This window comes from Pinus tabuliformis, chromosome 5_2 (genome assembly GCF_031772625.1).
Source record: "Pinus tabuliformis cultivar Carrire ecotype Pingquan chromosome 5_2, CPIR1, whole genome shotgun sequence".
Taxonomy (NCBI): domain Eukaryota; kingdom Viridiplantae; phylum Streptophyta; class Pinopsida; order Pinales; family Pinaceae; genus Pinus; species Pinus tabuliformis.
Genome location: NC_142306.1, coordinates 422013889 through 422034897, shown reverse-complemented (window position 1 = coordinate 422034897; position 21009 = coordinate 422013889). Strand labels below are relative to the sequence as shown.

The 21009-nt window shown below is 38.7% G+C and overlaps 2 pseudogenes; both read left to right on the top strand.

The window, feature by feature from the left end:
* The first annotated feature begins 10031 nt into the window (after nucleotides 1–10031).
* On the top strand, nucleotides 10032–10484 carry LOC149159381 (amino-acid permease BAT1 homolog pseudogene; annotated as a pseudogene).
* Nucleotides 10485–14702: 4218 nt separating this feature from the next.
* On the top strand, nucleotides 14703–15155 carry LOC149159380 (amino-acid permease BAT1 pseudogene; annotated as a pseudogene).
* The last annotated feature ends 5854 nt before the right edge of the window (nucleotides 15156–21009 follow it).

The window sequence follows — 21009 nt, the reverse complement described above, 5'->3', positions numbered from 1 at the left end:
TCTAACATGATCTAACACTTCATCTATAAATGTTGTTGGAAATGGATCATGGACACATGCATCATTCAGCTTCCACAAATCTAGGAAAATCCTTATTTCACCCTTTTGTTTCTTCTCTTGGACTACCATTAGGCTTACCCAATCAGACACTTCAACAGGTTCTATAATGTGAACATCCATCATTTTATCAAGTTCTTGGTGAGGCTTCTCCTTATACTTAGGTTTAAGGCGATAAGGCCTATGTTTGATAGGCTTCACATCTATCTTCAATGTGATCTGCGTAACACCAAGTATTCCCTTTAAATGTGAAAACTTAGTAGGGAAGAGATCCTGGTACTCGTGAAGTAATTTATCAAATTTGTCTACTGTAGCATCGTCCCAATAGTCTCCAATCTTCACGAACTTTGGTTCTTACTCAGTGCCAATGTTTACCTGTCTTGTTTTCAAAGGTGCAGAAATGTCTAGGTTCTTTACTTGTGGTCCTTCTATTGTGCGATGTCCTTCTATTTCTAGAATATTGATATTCCTCGGTGTTAGCACCTAAATCTGCCTTAGGCTGAAGGAAGACAAAAATTAGGGCAACCACAAACCACGATCAGTCTGGTAGCTAGCCCTACCAGAACAAGAGAGGGCTCTCTTCAAGTCACGCTCAGTGAATAGATTAGAAAAAATGGTCTGAGATGACTTACAATGAAATGTTTACCTTAGGCTAGTAAGTGAATAGGGATTCGGGAAACAATTTTCATGAATGACCTAGCTTCTGGGATGTTATGGGACTGGCGCTCAACAAAGAACAGAGAATTTAATATGAAGGCACAGATTATTCCGTGAGGCAAGGTAGGCGAAAAATGTAGCAATTTAGTTTGAGGTATCGCGACATGAATAGATTGCTGAAGAAAGTGAAAAGGGCATAGTGGCATGAATCCTTTTCAATAGAAGAAATAACACTGAAACATGAAATTTTCCCACAGGCAAAGCAATAAAATTTGGATTCTACCTAATCTAAGTCAGAAAATTTCACTGGAAATGAGCATGAAATGAATTATGAAACATAACTAAATACATATGAACACATAAGAAATACATTTGCTACACTCACAACCACAAGAATCTCATGAAATAGAGTCGTTTCCTTTCATTAATTCTCTGTCAAAAATACACAGTGAAGAAACAAAGTTTCTTTCCCACAGTCTCCCAGAAGTTACAAGCCAGCTTGTTGGGCCTCAAAATGGTCCCTATTTTCACTCCATTATTCACCAATATCTTCACATTTTACCTTCATGTCACCTCCATTCCACCTCCACATCATTCCATTTACCTCATTATTGGTTTATAACTATGCTTTTCCAAAGTTTATTAATTCTTAACAATTTTAAGTGGATTTATGGCTAAACTTTAGAAAATAATATGCTTATACTTATACCTAACAATTAGAATGAGTTTGTTGACATGTGTAGGTACAAAGGAAGCTTCTAGGGCATCTTTATGTGGCCTTGAATGATCAAATTCGAATTTGATAAGATAAGCCTCATGGAAAAGATCATGGAGAAAATCATGGACCTCATGGAGGAGATCATGGAGGATAGGGTTATGTGTCTAGATGGTTGAGAAATGTATGGAACTAAAAGAGAGATTAGTGGATCATCATTATGAGTTTGTTATCTCATCCTATTGTATAAATAGGAGTACCTCCTCCATTCCAAGGGGAGGACTCTTGGAGCATTGTATCCAACTTATGATGGAATAGAATAAAGCTTCATTTTGCATATATTTCCATTATGTAGTTATAGATATAAGTTGTAAATATATTTCCATTATGTAGTTTTAGATATAAATTGCCTTAATGTAGTATATGGAATAATTTGTCTTGTTCTTAAGAGAATTGAGCTCACTCTAAAAGTATGAGAGAAACATTTTATTTCATATTAGATCTTATTTCATTTAATTGCTTAGATGTTTGATGTTTGAGGATTTGTTTGTGATTGATGAATGAGTTTTAAATTAGAATCTTATCAGCACATGAGAGAACAACCAAGGGTCTAAGTTAGGCTCTCTCTCTCTCTATTTGATTTGTATGATAATTGGAATTCATTCTTTTGCTTTTATATTTCAAGTATCATATGAGGAGATACCAAGAGTCTAAGTTAGGCTCTCTCTCCATTGATTTATATGGTAATTGAAATTCATTCTTTTGTGCTTTTATGTTTCAAGTCATTTCATTTCTTATGCTTGTGAATGAATCTTAGTTTAGTTTGGACTAGTACATGAGAGGACAATCAAGAGACTAAGATAGTCTCTCTCTCTACTTGAATCTGAACAACAATTAAGTTCATTCTCTTGTCTTCATTTCAAGTTTCTGGTTTTATGAATGATTTCTCTATGATACTGTAGGGAAGGACAACCAGAACCTCCTTAGTTAGGAGCCTCTTCCCTTGCATATTGTATTGAATCATCAATCATTTAGTTAGACATAGAGTTAGTTGCCTACTCCTGCATATATTGTGCTAGCATCATCACAAGCTTACGAGTTTCCCTGGTTGATAATTTAATGCAGCAATTTAAGCCCAATAAATTGCTCAACATTTTGGCGCCGTTGTCGGGGATGGTGCTAAGGGATTAGGCATTAGAAATTTAATTTAGTACTAGTATTTTTCTTTAGACAAAATAACTTGTGAGACCTAGTGACAGCAGGATCTTCACAAAGAAGTTTAAGTTTGAAGTTTTCTGATGGTTTAAAGTTTAGTTAGTTTTAAATTTCGTCTTTTCAAAAACCCCCCTGCATGAATAAAAACGAATCAATCGATTAGTATGCTCTCTTCCTGCGCTTCGTGCGATCAGGAAGATCAAAAAATCTATTGATTTTGTTCAAATAAAAATACTCTTGTTGGCAAGCTAATTTGCAAAAAGACAATAAAGAATTTTGTGAAAAAAAACATCTTTAAATTTTTTAGATGAAATTTAGTTTTTTAATTTTAGCTTTTAAAAAATAAAAAATAAAATATTTAGTTTTTTTTTTAGTTTTAGATTTTAAAAAATAAAAAATTTTAGTTTTTAATTTTAGATTTAAAAAAAAAAAAAAAAATTCCACAAAATAATAGTAATATATGTATCATAACATATATTATTATTATTAAAAAAACTAACCATTTTTTTTGTGTTATTTTTAGATATTAAAAAAAAAATTTAACCATTTTCTTTATTTTTTTTTGTTTTTTTTTTTTGTTTTTAGATATTGAAAAAAAAACTAATCATTTTTGTTGGTTTTTTTTAGATATAAAAAAAAAAAACAAAAAAAATATATGCAAAACATTAAATAAAAACAACATTAAAAAAATATAAAAAAATCATCTTAAAAAAAAAAAAAAAAAAAATCATTTTAACAACTAACCATTTTTTTTTTTTTAGGATTGCCATTTTTAATTTTCAACTTAAAAAAAATATAAAAAATAAAAAAAAAATATAATCCAACCAACCTGGTGCGCAAGGGCAGGCTCTTGCCACCACCAGTGGGCATCAAAACAAAAACATCATGGCCATTCATGGTTGCATTGATTACTTCTCTTTGATTTGGGCGAAATGAATGATTATTGTTGACCTCTAGTTCTCGGGTCCACGGAAAGTCTCGACTAATTTTCTGTGTAATTCGCTTCAGTGAATTAGCAACAGAGAAAAAAAAGTCTTTTGAGGAAACTGGTGTGAAGGGAATTTTCTGTGTAATTCGCTTCAGTGAATTAGCAACAGAAAAAAGTCCTTTGAGGAAACCGGTGTGGAGGGCATTTCTACATTTGACCCGTCGACGCTGCAATGTTAGTTTCATCTGCTGTGGTGAGAATGGGAGGTAAAGCCTATGAAGCAAGGGCTCTCGCCGGTTACGAAACTCACATTTTAGTTGTCGATGATTGTGTTATCGACCGGAAGATAATCGAGTGGCTGCTGGAGACAGATAATTTGAAAGTTACCACAATAGACAGCCCCACCAAAGCGCCGGAGATCCTCAGATTAAGCCACAAAGAGCAGATGATGACACCACCTTGCAAAAATGTAAACCTTAAAGATGAGGGTCATTAGGGCGCTCATCTCGCTATTCAATATTATTTGTTCGAGACTAGAGGCGTAGACGGGAGATATAGGGATCTATCCAATCTGTTTGTCACCCCGCTAACCTAGTTCTCGCATACGAGAGTATCAACAGCACAAAACGACAGAACGAGGAACGCAGGTACTATGGAGACCAGTGAACTCGTCTTCATCTTCCTACTGCTTCCAAGCCCACCTCCAGCTCGTCATTGCTCGTAGCGAACTAATGGGGTGGGTGCCCCTACTACACCAATATCTCAGTGAGACTGCTCTTCCCTCTCGGTACTTGTACGTTATCGGTTATCGGGAGCTTTTCTCATTGAATCACAATGATGGTATTTATAGAAATGTTACAGAGGAAAAAGTAGTTACTAGAAATGACTGGAACCGGAGATAGCAGAAAAGAAGCTTGTAGGGGCCACAGATGCCACAAAATGTAATCGGCGCCTCTCTTCATCTGAAAGCGGATAAAGGCGATAATGATCCTCCCAGCAAATCTTCCGATTCTAACGGAGATACTGGAGAAATCATAGGAAATGCATTGATGATCGAGGTGCGATGATGACCTGCCCAACATTGTGGCGCCAGCTGTTCCTATCGACCGACTTGCAAATATTTTTAGATATGTTAATCATCAAAGCGATTTTTGATCAACGTGCTTGGGACATGCTGACCATGGAATGACTATGCCGGGTTTGCAAATATGCTGGAGATCCATGGGTGTCACAATAGGTGATATGCTACAGGTGGTCCAATTGCAATATTATCTGTCTCCCAGCATGGGCGGGGTCACATTACTCGCTCTGGGCAATGGAGCCCCCGACGTGTTCGCATCCATCACAGCCGTCGGCGGTGACAATGCGCGGATAGGGCTGGGGGCCATTCTCAGTGCGGGCACCTTTGTCTCGGCTTTCGTCATCAGCTTCGTGGCTCTGACTGCAGCATCGTTCGCTGACAAGCCCTCACCGTTTATCCACGACGTGTTCTTCTACATGGTGGCGGCCACAACGCTATCTTATATTCATTGGATCGAAAAGACTTATAGAGGCGCTATGTAAGTGAACGAATTGAATAAACTCCTACAGATCGGTGAGCAATGGCTTCTTCGAACCTACAAACAGTTTTTGTTCAAGATGAGGGCGACCTACAATGGACACGATTTATAGGAGTTCGTGCCTCAGAGAACGACGGCCTATCATAGCCAGCAGGATTTGCTTGGATGGTTCAGGCCTTTACTCGGGCGCACTTTACTTCGGCATCCTCACCTGTATGATTAATGGATTTATAGAGACTACCATGACCATGTGCCTTGGTGGATATGATCTTTCTAGAGATATAAGCCTATTTAGATTCCAATTTTTTTTTAGTTATAGCTTATTTTAGAAATTTTCTTTATTAGGTTTTAATTAAATTTTTTTTTTTTTTGATTTTCAACTTCAAAAATCTCAACTTAAATCACAAATTAAAAAAGAATTGTTTTTTAATGGTTGTTTAAAAAAAATCCCAAAAATCAACATACATAATAAATTCAAAACAATTCTTTTTGATTTGTTATTTAAATCAAAATAAAAAAATGTGTGATGTTTTTAATTTGTTATAAAAAATATTTTGTGTTGATAATTAAAAAAAAAAAAAAAAAAAAACAACACAAAATATTTTTTTATTATTTTTATTTAAAAAAAAAAGGATTTTCTTATTTTATTTTTAATTTAAAAAAAAAAAAAAAAAACAACAACAACAACAACAACTAACTTTATTTTAGTGATAGTTTTTTTTATTATTATGTTTTAACAAATAAAATTTTGTTGATTTTTTTTTTTAATTTTCAACTTAAATAATAAATAATAAATTTATGTTTTTAATTTATTGTTTAAAGAAAAATCTAAAAAAAAAAAAATAAAAAAAAAATCAACATATATAAAAAAAAAAATTATTATGTTTTCATTCAAAAATAAAAAATAAAAAAAGATAAAAAATAAAAAAAATTCACAAAATTCACACAGCTTTGCAAATAAAAAATAGGATATTTGGAAACAAATTTCAAAAATCGATTTATCAAACATTGGAGGATTCTTCTTTCGATAGCTTCAAGTTGGCATAAACTCATCACATGGTTCTTGTATGCTTTATGATGCACTAATATGCAGAACAGAACAGATATTTCTCATGTCAATCTTTTTGCCAAACACATTTCAGAAGTTATCTGACAGGGAGTATTATTTTTCACGGTTGTTTTTAAGATTGGATTGAAATTGATATCATGAATTGAGTTACTTTCAACACTTTGATTTTTCCTAAATCTGTTTTATTTGGTATGAAAATTTTGCGTAAGAATCATGAAGAAAATGCGCAATTCTTCTTGAACAAACTTATGTTTTCTTTCTACCAAGTTTTTTTACAGGTTACAGGATGATAAAGTGATCATTAAGGAGATTACATTGTGACGACAATTAGTCTTCCAAAGACTACATTCATGCAAATTCTGAAGACAAATCCATATCCATAACCACTACCTTGTACTTCCCTTTTGCAAAAAGATTTTGAATTCCACCAATTGTACATCCATAAAGCATGACATTTCCATATCCATTTTTCACAGCAAGAGTTCTTATTCATCCACCATGCATTTTCCTTACATCCATCCATTTTCCTTGTCATTATCATTCCCCTTCATTTCTGCCAATAAAACCCTGCTTGAGTCAAAGTCCTAGAGTCTAAGTATCATTGAAAAAACACCTAGAGGCTTGCATGCCTTAATGGCAAGTACTCTTGCCAATGAACAATGGGAGTACATTAATATCCCTTGTTCGTTGGATCTTGTAGGTGACTCGACCACGACAAATTTATTCGTACCTACAAAGATGTGTTAGGCATCTTGACTCCCATTGGAATCAATGGTGGGAGTTCTTGTGTTGGCTAGGGGCATTCATTAACGGCCACTAAGTCAACAACTTCTTGCTATGTTCGACATCGACACATTTAATCACATAGTAAGATTTGTGCCATCAAGCGTTGAAGACTTGAAGACCCATATTCTGTAGCAGATGAAGCCAAATTCTTTTCATTATTTTTCAGTTTGTCATCACTTGGGGACAAGTCAATCAATAAGGCTTGGAGGGAAATGTAACATCTATATTTTGTATACCTTCCAAGCCTTATAGATTTTCAGCCATATTCAGCAGACTCATCAGATTCATCATCCAGCAGCAGATACGACTTTCAGCCATGTTCCGCAGACTCCTCAGATTCATCATCTAGTAGCAGAGGATCTAACAACCGATACGATAATACAGATCCATCTTTCATCCACAATTTGAAGAAGCAGCTTCCGAGCAAAATTGTGGCAGCTAAACATGCATGATTCATCCATGATTTTCCCAACCAAGTAAAGAGGACTATGAACAACAGTCTTTGCCGCCACACGTGCACAACTCTCATCCATTTTTGGAAGGGTAAGTTAAGGTATGATATTTTCTAACTTTTAACCATTAAATTCCTTGAAAAGTTAGGATAATAATTTTTGGAAAAACTTCACTTCCTTTCCCCTTCTTTTCCCCATTTCACATAACTGCCCAAACCATCCGTTTAAGGGGAAAGATACATTTACATACATGCTTTGTCACATTCATATCCACAGTCATATATCACATTCTAAACCCCACTTACCTTCAAAATATATTCACTATTACATGAGCATACAAATGGCTTTGACAAAAGTATTTAAAAGATAATTGGATGCCAATACAATCATGGTTGTTACACAAGAACCAACCATGATGCATTCCAACAAAAATACTCTGCAATAAAAAGTAATATGCAAAGATCATACATTAAATGCAACAAACAAAATATGGTTGAAACACAAGAACCAACCAAGTTGTAGTTCATCAAAATAATGCTTTGCAAAAGTTAAGTAAATGATATCATGCAGAGTTTAAGCCAAAGCTAAAGTACCAAAAAGCAATGTAATAGATTGCATGAGGACATGCAATACCTTCAGTTTGGGGCAGATGTTGGGCCTCAAAATGGTCCCTATTTTCACTCCATTATTCACCAATATCTTCACATTTTACCTTCATGTCACCTCCATTCCACCTCCACATCATTCCATTTACCTCATTATTGGGTTATAACTATGCTTTTCCAAAGTTTATTAATTATAACATTTTTAAGTGGATTTATGGCTAAACTTTAGAAAATAATATGCTTATACTTATACCTAACAATTAGAATGAGTTTGTTGACATGTGTAGGTACAAAGGAAGCTTCCAGGGCATCTTTATGTGGCCTTGAATGATGAAATTCGAATTTGATAAGATAAGCCTCATGGAAAAGATCATGGAGAAAATCATGGACCTCAGGGAGGAGATCATGGAGGATAGGGTTATGTGTCTAGATGGTTGAGAAATGTATGGAACTAAAAGAGAGATTAGTGGATCATCATTATGAGTTTGTTATCTCATCCTATTGTATAAATAGGAGTACCTCCTCCATTCCAAGGGGAGGACTCTTGGAGCATTGTATCCAACTTATGATGGAATAGAATAAAGCTTCATTTTGCATATATTTCCATTATGTAGTTATAGATATAAGTTGTAAATATATTTCCATTATGTAGTTTTAGATATAAATTGCCTTAATGTAGTATATGGAATAATTTGTCTTGTTCTTAAGAGAATTGAGCTCACTCTAAAAGGATGAGAGAAACATTTTATTTCATATTAGATCTTATTTCATTTAATTGCTTAGATGTTTGATGTTTGAGGATTTGTTTGTGATTGATGAATGAGTTTTAAATTAGAATCTTATCAGCACATGAGAGAACAACCAAGGGTCTAAGTTAGGCTCTCTCTCTCTATTTGATTTGTATGATAATTGGAATTCATTCTTTTGCTTTTATGTTTCAAGTATCATATGAGGAGATACCAAGAGTATAAGTTAGGCTCTCTCTCCATTGATTTATATGGTAATTGAAATTCATTCTTTTGTGCTTTTATGTTTCAAGTCATTTCATTTCTTATGCTTGTGAATGAATCTTAGTTTAGTTTGGACTAGTACATGAGAGGACAATCAAGAGACTAAGTTAGTCTCTCTCTCTACTTGAATCTGAACAACAATTAATTTCATTCTCTTGTCTTCATTTCAAGTTTCTGGTTTTATGAATGATTTCTCTATGATACTGTAGGGAAGGACAACCAGGACCTTCTTAGTTAGGAGCCTCTTCCCTTGCATATTGTATTGAATCATAAATCATTTAGTTAGACATAGATTTAGTTGCCTACTCCTGCATATATTGTGCTGGCATCATCACAAGCTTACGAGTTTCCCTGGTTGATAATTTAATGCAGCAATTTAAGCCCAATAAATTGCCCAACACAGCCCACCCTTTGCAAATAACTTGAATATTGTTAAATTGGCAACTAGGGCCAAAGTCCATGTGGGTCGGCTTATTTATGGCAGCTGATATTTTTATTGGATCCCTCTCGTCGAGAGGTGTAGGACAAAGATCATCCGATTCCGATAAGTAATTATGGAGATATGAATTTATTTTGTTTATGTAATTATTATCAAGCCGACCAGCTCTTATGTAGGCTCTAGAAGCCCAACCGACATGTCTATTCATCATCCTCATTTTGGTATAAATAGATGAGGATTTGATATCATTTGCACACACGTATTCTTGAGGTGATCTCCTCTCCACGTCTGGGTTTTTGGAGAAGGAGAGAACCAAAAGAATACACTGGCCTAAGAAGGAGCCCTAAGGAGCCCTAGCTGCAGTACGATGCCCTAATCCATTGGCAATGGAGCAACTATATGCACAGCAGGGATATCACCAGCCCTCTTCACCAACTCGTCAAGCCCCAGTGTTAAGCTCATTGCTTTTACATTCTGGTTCATAATCATTAACAGTCAGTCTAACCCCTGCAAGAGGCTGCTCACTTTTCTCGGATTCCATGGATTCCATCGAACATGACACCAGAGAGTCTTTGCTCGACGGTGCGGTCGACTCCGGATTTGCACGCCTGCTACAGATAGGCTATAAACAAGAACTCAAGCGTGATCTCTCGGTACTGTCGAATTTTGCGTTTTCGTTTTCCATTATATCGATTTTAACTGGCTTAACGACTACCTATACTACGGGGCTGACCTTCGGAGGTCCGGTGACTATGGTGTACGGATGGCTCATTGCTGGCCTTTTCACTCTCTGTGTGGGACTCTCCATGGCTGAGATTTGCTCTGCTTATCCGACGTCCGGGGGTCTTTATTACTGGAGCGCTATGTTGTCCGGTAAAGAATGGGGGCCCTTCGCTGCATGGATGATAGGCTGGTTTAACATAGTTGGTCAGTGGGCAGTGACAACAAGTGTAGACTTCTCTCTTACTCAATTGCTTCAAGTAATTCTTTGATGCAGATATTCCTGTAGCAGTCTCGGTTCTTTGATGCAGATATTCCTGTAACAGTCTCGGTATACATTCTCGGCATAATCATAACAAGTACAGTAGTATAGGAATCTCGAATATCTCTGAAACTTTGGGATAATTACAATCACACAAAACTAGGATTCATCTGATATTCTTCAGAGGAAATTACAGTGGTTCAGGACTTCAGACAAGTGTAGTGGTTCAGTACTTCGAATGAGTACAGTGGTCCTATATTTCTCGGATGGGTAACTCAGAAGTAAAGCCTCTCAATGATCCTTGTCTTGGCATAATGAACGATCTCATGAAGATCTCGGTGTAGGAAGAAAACACAGTCATGGTCTCAGTATATATGTAATGATGTTATCCAACAGAGAACACTCTGTCTTGGCATACCTCCAGATGCAGTCAAGATCTCAATTATGGTCTCGGTATAGCATATACTGTCTTGACATATTTCAAGGTACAGTAATGATCTAAGCATAGTTATGATCTCAATCTTAAAGGAAAAATAGTCACAAGGAGAAGATCGATGTAAAGGAGCAGCATGTTAAATACTGTTGTTCTAAGGCATGGATAAGTATAGTGATGGACGCAGCATGGTGAATCAGTTGAAGTATCAGGACTGAGAAGTGTGCCTTCACCTGAGTTCATATCAGTAGTCCTTGTCATCAGAACTATCCTGTCATCTTCATGATGAAATATCTCTGATCTCTTATTTTGGCAAGTCAAAGTATTGACTTCAAATGTATTTGTACCATCTCTCTCTCTGCTGAACTTTGAAGATAAAAGAAGAATTGATCAAGGGTTCCCCCACACATTGTGGGGTTTGTCCCTGGCTCGCGCCATATCTTGTGTCCTCTTGCATTGGCTTGTCTTCTGCGTTTTATATTTATGTTGTATTTGCAGTTTATCATAATGCTGATGTGATTGCTAATTGTGAAAATTTAAATAAATTGCTCTAGCATAGAACATTCCTAATCTTAACATGGTATCAGAGTTGAGGTGAAGACAATTCCCAAGAAAGAGTGAAAGAGCAATCACTGAAGACAGTTGGGACAAGACAGAAGGATCAATGGGTTCCTCATAAATTCACCTAGGGTGAATTCAAAGCAGAGAATGTTATCAGAATGGCACAGTGGAAAATTTTGATGGTCCATCTTAAGATCACTTCATTGGGAAGTTTGGATCTAAGGGTGGAAGGAAAGGCAGATGCCTTGTTGAAATAAGTTCGGTCGTTATGCGAAGGAGTGTCTGAATGGCAGAGACACATCTCTTGATGAAGATAACAATCATTCCTTGGACATCTTCAATGATCAAAAGAATGACTGGTAATGCAGGTCATCAAGGAAATGGTCGACTCTTCCACGAAAGCAAGGAACCCCAAAATCTCTTTTATGTACCTGATGTCCATCTCGGAAATGGAAGTCAAAGGTTACAAGGTGGCACTTATCGATGGAAAGGTACGTGTTTGAAAATAGATTTTTTTTTAAAGATGTTTTTGAGCTCAGGGTTGTATCAAGTTGCAGGAAGTCCACTGGGGACCATGTCCATTGACTCAGCTCTAGAGGTCTGTGAGTCAAATGATGACTAGGATGCCTGAATTCAAAAGGAAGCATGAAGGTACATGTCTGAAATGTACCAAAGGAAAATATTATAAGGGTACCATTCCCCTCATGCAGCAAGTTCACAGGTTTGGAACAACCCAAGGAGTCTGAGAATCATGATCAAGGAATCTCATGTATACAGGTGGAAGAAAGCCCTCTATGGCTTGAAGAAAAACACCTCAGACATAGTATGAGAGGATTCACTAGGAGTGAAACCGATCCAAACCATTACTCAAAGGTCGTGGATGATAAACCTCTCGTACCAGCACCTATGTTTGACAGGTGCAAACCCTCTCATTTATAGGAGACAGAGGGAGTTGGATTCGGAATGTGGGAAGATAAGCTGCAAGCTTGTGACTGCCTCAAGGATCTTAACTTTCAGAAGTTATATGGTAATGATGTCGGACCAGATTTGGGAAATGCCTCTGAGTTTCATAAACTCATTCGCGTTGATGTTCTTGGAGAACCTCCGTCCAGACATCTATGTTGCAGTTAGCATGGTGAGCTCATATTTGGTGGAGCCTCACTTGATTGATTCCAAGAATCTTCTAAGATATCTTCAGGGCACAATCTCTCATGAATTAAGATACACTGCCGGAAATATGAAACCTCATGATTATTCAAATGATGAGTGGGCAGGAAGTATGGAGGATCACTAGAGCACTTCTCAGTGCTGTTTGGAATCTGCCTTGATATCCTAGATGAGCAAGAAGCAGAACTCAGTGACTCTGAGCACCACCAAGGCAGAATACATTGCTGATAGTATGGCCTTCTGTGAGGCAGTCTGGTTGCTGAAGCTCTTCAGTGAGCTATTTGTACACATGATGAATACCACTGTGAATCTCTATGACAACCAGAGATGGGATTCGATTATTGAGGAATCCCGTATTTGACAATTTCTCCAGCAGATAGACATCAATTACTGCCTTATCTGGGATATGGTAAGTTGATGATCAAGGAGGCTCCATCACACTGAGATGATGTACAGGACAGAGCCCTGAGGAAAGATCAAATTTGTGATTTTCCCGAACGACTTGGAGTCATCGTGAGACCTTTGTAAAAGGGTCCTGCATGCTGCATACATTGAGCTCTAGGAGCTTTGAGGGGCTTGCAGTTCTATTGGAGCAACATACGACCACAGGGTGACTCACCCTCCCCTAGTGGTGCGCACTGAAACAAGATGATTTTCTCTCTTGTGGGACAAGATGATTTGCTCTCTTATGTAGCAGGATTGATGTGTTCTCCTGTGAGGCCTAGATTGATGTGTTCTCCATAGCGATTGTAGCAGGATTGATGTGTTCTCCTGTGAGGCCTGGATTGATGTGTTCTCCATGGCAGCCTGGATTGATGTGTTCTCCATGGCGATTGTAGCAGGATTGATGTGTTCTCCTGTGAGGACAGGGTTGATTAAGTTCTCCTGTCGAGGCTTCCTACCCATGCAATCTGGGACTCATGGGAAGTACCTCTCATCTGATCAATGAGCAGGGAAATGAAGTTAGGGACCATAGTAATACTGATGGACGCATCGTTGTATCTACCATACTCCCTATGCTAGGATGTCCTCCATTGATCTGGGATCAATGATACTGGTCTGGGACCAGTGGTAGGAGTTGTACATGCTATGACGCTGACTTCGGGTCGGCCAAGACTGGTCTGGGACTAGTGGTACATACTCTGAGACTGACTTCGTGTCAGTGCAGTACTGGTCTGGGACCAATGAGAGTCGTACATACTATGACACTGACTTTGGGTTGGTTGAGACTAGTCTGAGACCAGTGGTACGCACTCCGAGACTGACTTCAGGTCAGTGGAGAATGATATGACTCATTCTCGATCAATTCTTCTTCTTCATAGTTCAGCGGAGATGAGCGGAGCAGAGCAGAGCCAACAACGCTGAGCAGAGCAGAGCTAGCAGAGCCAGCAGCGCTGAGCAGAGCAGAGTAGAGCCAGCAGAGCTAGGCAGAGCAGTGCAGGGCACTGATGGCAGAGATAGTACAGTCGGACATATGGATCAACAGATGGAGTTCCCCCTAGTTGAGAGGGAGTGTTAAATTGGCAACTAGGGCCAAACTCCATGTGGGTCGGCTTATTTATGGCAGCTGATATTTTTATTGGATCCCTCTCGTCGAGAGGTGTAGGATTGATCCAAAGATCATCCGATTCTGATAAGTAATTATGGAGATATGAATTTATTTTGTTTATGTAATTATTATCAAGCCGACCAGCTCTTATGTAGGCTCTAGAAGCCCAACCGACGTGTCTATTCATCATCCTCATTTTGGTATAAATAGATGAGGATTTGATATCATTTGCACACACATATTCTTGAGGTGATCTCCTCTCCACGTCTGGGTTTTTGGAGAAGGAGAGAACCAAAAGAATACGTTGGCCTAAGAAGGAGCCCTAAGGAGCCCTAGCTGCAGTACGATGCCCTAATCCGTTGGCAATGGAGCAACTATATGCACAGCAGGGATATCACCAGCCCTCTTCACCAACTCGTCAAGCCCCAGTGTTAAGCTCATTACTTTTACGTTCTGGTTCATAATCATTAACAACCAGTCTAACCCCTGCAAGAGGCTGCTCACTTTTCTCGGATTCCATGGATTCCATCAAACATGACACCAGAGAGTCTTTGCTCGACGGTGCAGTCGACTCCGGATTTGCACGCTCGCTACAGATAGGCTATAAACAAGAACTCAAGCGTGATCTCTCGGTACTGTCGAATTTTGCGTTTTTGTTTTCCATTATATCGATTTTAACTGGCTTAACGACTACCTATACTACGCGGCTGACCTTCGGAGGTCCGGTGACTATGGTGTACGGATGGCTCATTGCTGGCCTTTTCACTCTCTGTGTGGGACTCTCCATGGCTGAGATTTGCTCTGCTTATCCGACGTCCGGGGGTCTTTATTACTGGAGCGCTATGCTGTCCGGTAAAGAATGGGGGCCCTTCGCTGCATGGATGACAGGCTGGTTTAACATAGTTGGTCAGTGGGCAGTGACAGCAAGTGTAGACTTCTCTCTTGCTCAATTGCTTCAAGTAATTCTTTGATGCAGATATTCCTGTAGCAGTCTCGGTTCTTTGATGCAGATATTCCTATAGCAGTCTCGGTATACATTCTCGGCATAATCATAACAAGTACAGTAGTACAGGAATCTCGAATATCTCTGAAACTTCGGGGTAATTACAATCACACAGAACTAGGATTCATCTGATATTCTTCAGAGGAAATTACAGTGGTTCAGGACTTCGGACAAGTGTAGTGGTTCAGTACTTCGAATGAGTACAGTGGTCCTATATTTCTCGGATGGGTAACTTAGAAGTAAAGCCTCTCAATGATCCTTGTCTTGGCATAATGAACGATCTCATGAAGATCTCGGTGTAGGAAGAAAACACAGTCATGGTCTCAGTATATATGTAATGATGTTATCCAACAGAGAACACTCTGTCTTGGCATACCTCCAGATGCAGTCAAGATCTCAATTATGGTCTCGGTATAGCATATACTGTCTTGACATATTTCAAGGTACAGTAATGATCTAAGCATAGTTATGATCTCGATCTTAAAGGAAAAATAGTCACAAGGAGAAGATCGATGTAAAGGAGCAGCATGTTAAATACTGCTGTTCTAAGGCATGGATAAGTATAGTGATGGACGCAGCATGGTTGGATGCAGCATGGTGAATCAGTTGAAGTATGAGGACTGAGAAGTGTGCCTTCACCTGAGTTCAGATCAGTAGTCCTTGTCATCGGAACTATCCTGTCATCTTCATGATGAAATATCTCTGATCTCTTATTTTGGCAAGTCAAAGTATTGGATTCAAATGTATTTGTACCATCTCTCTCTCTGCTGAACTTTGAAGATAAAAGAAGAATTGATCAAGGGTTTCCCCACACATTGTGGGGTTTGTCCCTGGCTCGCGCCATATCTTGTGTCCTCTTGCATTGGCTTGTCTTCTGCGTTTTATATTTATGTTCTATCTGCAGTTTATCATAATGCTGATGTGATTGCTAATTGTGAAAATTTAAATAAATTTCTCTAGCATAGAACATTCCTAATCTTAACAAATACAATATATAGAATGTGTGAGGAAGAGATAGAACGCCCAAGGGTTGGGGAGTTACTCGAATCATTGTGAAATTGAGATGGAGAGCCAACCATTAGCTACAGGTGCAGCACTGCAAACATGACATTTGGCATTGGGGTGACCATTTGCCTTTCTTCACCACTTGGATAGAAGCCCATCTGGAGAAAAAACTCTTTAAATGCCACCTTTGGTGCCAAAAAACTGAAGTGTAGATGACCGGGCCCACTTGGAGAAGTCGCGACCCGAAATTTCGCGAAACAAGAGCAAATTGGCAGTTTTTTCCTCTGTGCACCGCGCCAAATTCTCTGTACGTCGCACAAATTTGGAGCCTTTTTTGGGGCACTTGCAGGTGTCCAAAACGTACCCAAGTGGGCTTTTTTGAAATCCTGTCCTGTCTACTTTCTAACCCCACTAGAATTTCTAAATTTGGTGCTCATTTGCCCCTCCAAATCTTGATTCTCCCAAGACTACTTTCTGTGTGTCAAAAAAGTGGCAGAGAGGCCATTTTTGGGTGTTTTTTGACCTTTAGGAGACCCAGATCTTGTCAAAATTTCTTGCCTGGACACTAGTAGTCATAATTTTCAATGCTAAATCCAAATATGCAAGTCGTTCCTTGATTGGAGCCCTAGAATTTTCAGGGAGGAATTTCCTGTTTTTTGTCCAAAAAATCACCATGTGACCAAAATTTTCCCAATTTTTTTGAAATTTGGGCTGGAAGTTATCTATGAAGTGTTGGAAATAATACTGAGAGGGGGGGTGAATCAGTATTATCAGATCAATAAAACTTTTTCAATGCTCAGAAACATATACGCTACTTCAGTTAAGTGAACCAGCGTGTACACGCTACTGTGTCTAAAGAAAACAGCGTATAACCAGAAAACTTATAATTCGGTTAGTTTATCTTCAGTTAAGTGCATCAGGTCATTATTCACCATATTAAGAGTAAACGATATAACAGAATAGATCATCACACAAAATCCACACACATGAACACCATGATATAAGGTGGAAACCCAATGTGGGTGAAAACCACCTGCTGCAAGTCGTCTCTATCTTTCTTTAATAAGAACTTCAGTTTACAATATTTTGTACTGGTGCAGCCTTATACCAGTACGCAGGCTACAACCTGCAGAAGGCTTCAACCTTCTCTCGTTCTCCAAACTTCCTTGGAAGGGAGCTTCAACCCCCTTTGCTCTTGTACTAGCTAAGATACTAGTACGTAGGTGCAGGCCTACAATCTTCTTTCCTTCAGGTACCACTTTTCATACATTTTCAGACTGGATATTCCTGAAGCACAATATTACAATCTGAAGACCACAATTCATTCAACCTTCATAGCAGATTACAAAACAACCAATACTCACGTCAACAATCTTTGAATCACTGAACCACTGAAACCCTGTCAAACCTAGTCACCAGAACACAGAGCAGACTACAGAACTCTGCAATAACAGTCAGACCCAACTGCAACCCAAAAATCAAGCTCCAAACGATATACGCTACTTCAATGAAGGCAACCCGCATATACACGCGGTTTTACCGAAGACAACCTGCGTACAGATCTAAAAATAATTTTTCATAACTTGCAGCTGTATCAGACATCAGTTATACCCAAAACATAATATTGCGTCAGTCATGCGGATCTAGAAATACGCATAATCAACTATATAAAGATAGTTCATTTCAAACCATTTGATCCCGATCTCTCCTTAGATCTTGTTCTCCATCAACCGATGAGATCTCTCCTTAGCTCAGATCAAGCAATACATCATCAACCAATAACCTGCATACTGGATCTAATACTTCATCAGATATTCAAGACATTTCAGATACACTTGCCTAATGATTTCCTTCTCCTTATATAGCCTTAGGCCTTGTTCAATACCAAGAGCCAAAACCATATAAATCCAATACCATCATCTTCAAAACTAGGGATCAACACGTCCGTCGAGACACCAAGGTCCAAAACCATAGGCACAACTTCCAAGGAATAACTGCCGTGGACCAAAGATAAGTTTTCCACATACACGCGCTTTTACTGAATCCAACCTGCGTCTACACGCGACTTGGTATATAGTGAACCTGCGTATACGCGACTTGGTATATAGTGATCCTGCTTGTATACGCGACTTGGTATATAGTGAACCAGCGTGTATATATTTTTCTTCATACTTGTAGACTGATCATCAATTCCTTGCTGCTATCCTTCTGCACTATGATTTGTTATCAGTGTGATTTGCCATCAAGGACAACACTTGTCTCATAATGCCAACAATCTCCCCCTTTGGACTTGATGGCAACAATACCAAATCATCAAATCACTCTCCCCCTTTGTCATCAAGGGCAAAGGGCTGAGCTCCCCCTGAGTACATGCTGATATCTGTGCTTGGTTGTGCTGAAACAATCTTCTTCTGACTGTAGGCAAGATCTGCAAAAGATGTTCTTCAAAGGAACCAAGACTTATACACCATAAGGGACCTTCCTATTACCAAAAGACTCAATACATACATCCATACTCCCAACCAAGAGGGGATACATCAGAAACAACCAATTATATTACATCATTCATCCCAGGCATAGTGGGGAAACCAACATAGGCCGTTACATGACCTTGACACCATAAAAGAGATATCACAGAAGAGATACATGACATAGAGACAACAAATCTAGACCAAGACTTATGAAAGTCACAAGCAGCATCTGATACACATCTTTTAGATCAGCAACCAAGATTTCCTTCTGAGCTCCTTCTCCTGAAACCAACAACAGTTGTGTACTAGAACCAAAAGCATCTAAATGCCAACAATTCTTTATGAGACTTTAATATGCTCCCCTTGAACCTGTGCCTGCTGCTCCCCCTGAACCTGTGCCTGAAGCTCCCCCTGAACCTGTGCCTGAAGAATTCTGGCATACCCATCTCAGACCTTCTCTGACCGGAGTCTGCCCTTGTTGTTCAGAACTCCATATACGTGACTTCTCCTGCAGAAAACAACGTATGCACGCGGATATGCTTTCTGCAACACGCGTACACCATACACGCGACTTTCCCAGCATAAATCGGCGTATATACGCGGATATCCCTTACGTAACTTGCGTATACCAAATTTTCTGTAGAACGGACAAGCTTCAACAGTAGGATGAAGCATCAACTACTCCCAGCTTTTGTCTGAGATATTCAAAAGTTTCCCTGGGCAGTGGTTTCGTGAGAATATCAGCAACTTGTTCCTTAGAAGGAACATACTCCAACTTGACCTTCTGCTCAAGCACTTGTTCCCGAAGAAAATGGTACTTGATTGGTATGTGCTTGGTCTTTGAGTGCATGACTGGATTCTTTGAAATGATGATTGCACTTGTATTATCACATAAGATAGAGACTGGTGAAGTGCAAGTGATTTGAAAATCCTGCAAGGTCTGCATCATCCAAAGAAGTTGTGTGCAACAAGATGCCGCAGCCACATATTCTGCTTTAGCTGTAGATAAGGCAATCGAACTTTGTTTCTTGCTGAACCAAGATACTAATCTGGAGCCCATAAAGAATGCACCACCACTTGTGCTCTTCCTGTCATCCACGCTTCCGGCCCGATCTGCATCTGTATAAGCATGAAGTGTGAGATCTGTATCTCTAGGATACCATAATCCATAATTTTGTGTCCCTTGAAGATATTTGAAGATTCTCTTCACTGCCTGAAGATGAGTCTCCTTTGGATTTGCCTGAAATCTCCCAACTATTCCCACTGCATGCATGATGTCTGGTCGGGTACCTGTCAAATAAAGCAAACTCCCAATCATGGATCTATAAGTTGGTTGATGAACTGCTGCTGATTCATCATTTGCACTGAGGCTGCATCCTGTAACCATGGGTGTACATACTGGCTTTGAATCTTCCATGCCATACTTCTTCAAGATCTGCTTGAGGTACTTGGTTTGAGACAAGAAGATGCCTCCTTCATTTTGTTGGATTTGCAATCCAAGAAAGTATGTCAATTCTCCAAGTAGTGACATTTTGAATTCTTTCTGCATAACCAAGGCAAATTTTTGACTCATAGTCTCTTCATTGCTGCCAAAGATAATATCATCTACATAAACAACAAGTATTAGCAATTTGTTATTTTCAATTTTTATATAGAGATTGCTATCTGCTGATCCTTTTGAAAAGCCTTGTTGGTGAAGATATTTGTCCAATCGATAGTACCAAGCCCTTGGAGCTTGTTTGAGACCATAGAGAGCCTTTTTTAATTTTCATACAAGGTTTGGATCATTCCCAAGAATGAAACCATCTGGCTGCTCAATATATACTTCTTCTTCTAAGTCTCCATTCAGAAAGGCTGATTTCATGTCCATTTGAAATACCTTGAAGTTTTGAAAGCTTGAGAGAGCAAGGAACATTCGGATGGCCTCAAGTCTTGCTACAGGAGCAAAGGTCTCTTCAAAATCTATCCCTTCTTGCTGCGCATACCCTTTACAAACAAGTCTGGCCTTGTTTCTAATTACTTCTCCATTTTCATTCAATTTATTCTTGAAGACCCATTTTGTCCCTATGACATTCTTATCTTTTGGTCTAGGAACCAGTTCCCAAGTGTTGTTCTTTTCGATCTTCTCAAGTTCTTCATCCATTGCTTTGACCCAACATTCATCTTTGCATGCCTCTTTCACATTTTGTGGTTCAGTGGAAGAGAGTAATTCCAAATAGCTTGAAGCTTCTGCAATTCTTCTTCTTGTTTGTATTCCTACTTCTTTCTGCCCCACAATCTGAGATTCTGGATGATTCTTTTGAACATATCTGGATGGAGTCTTCTCTTCTATTCTTGCCTGCTCCT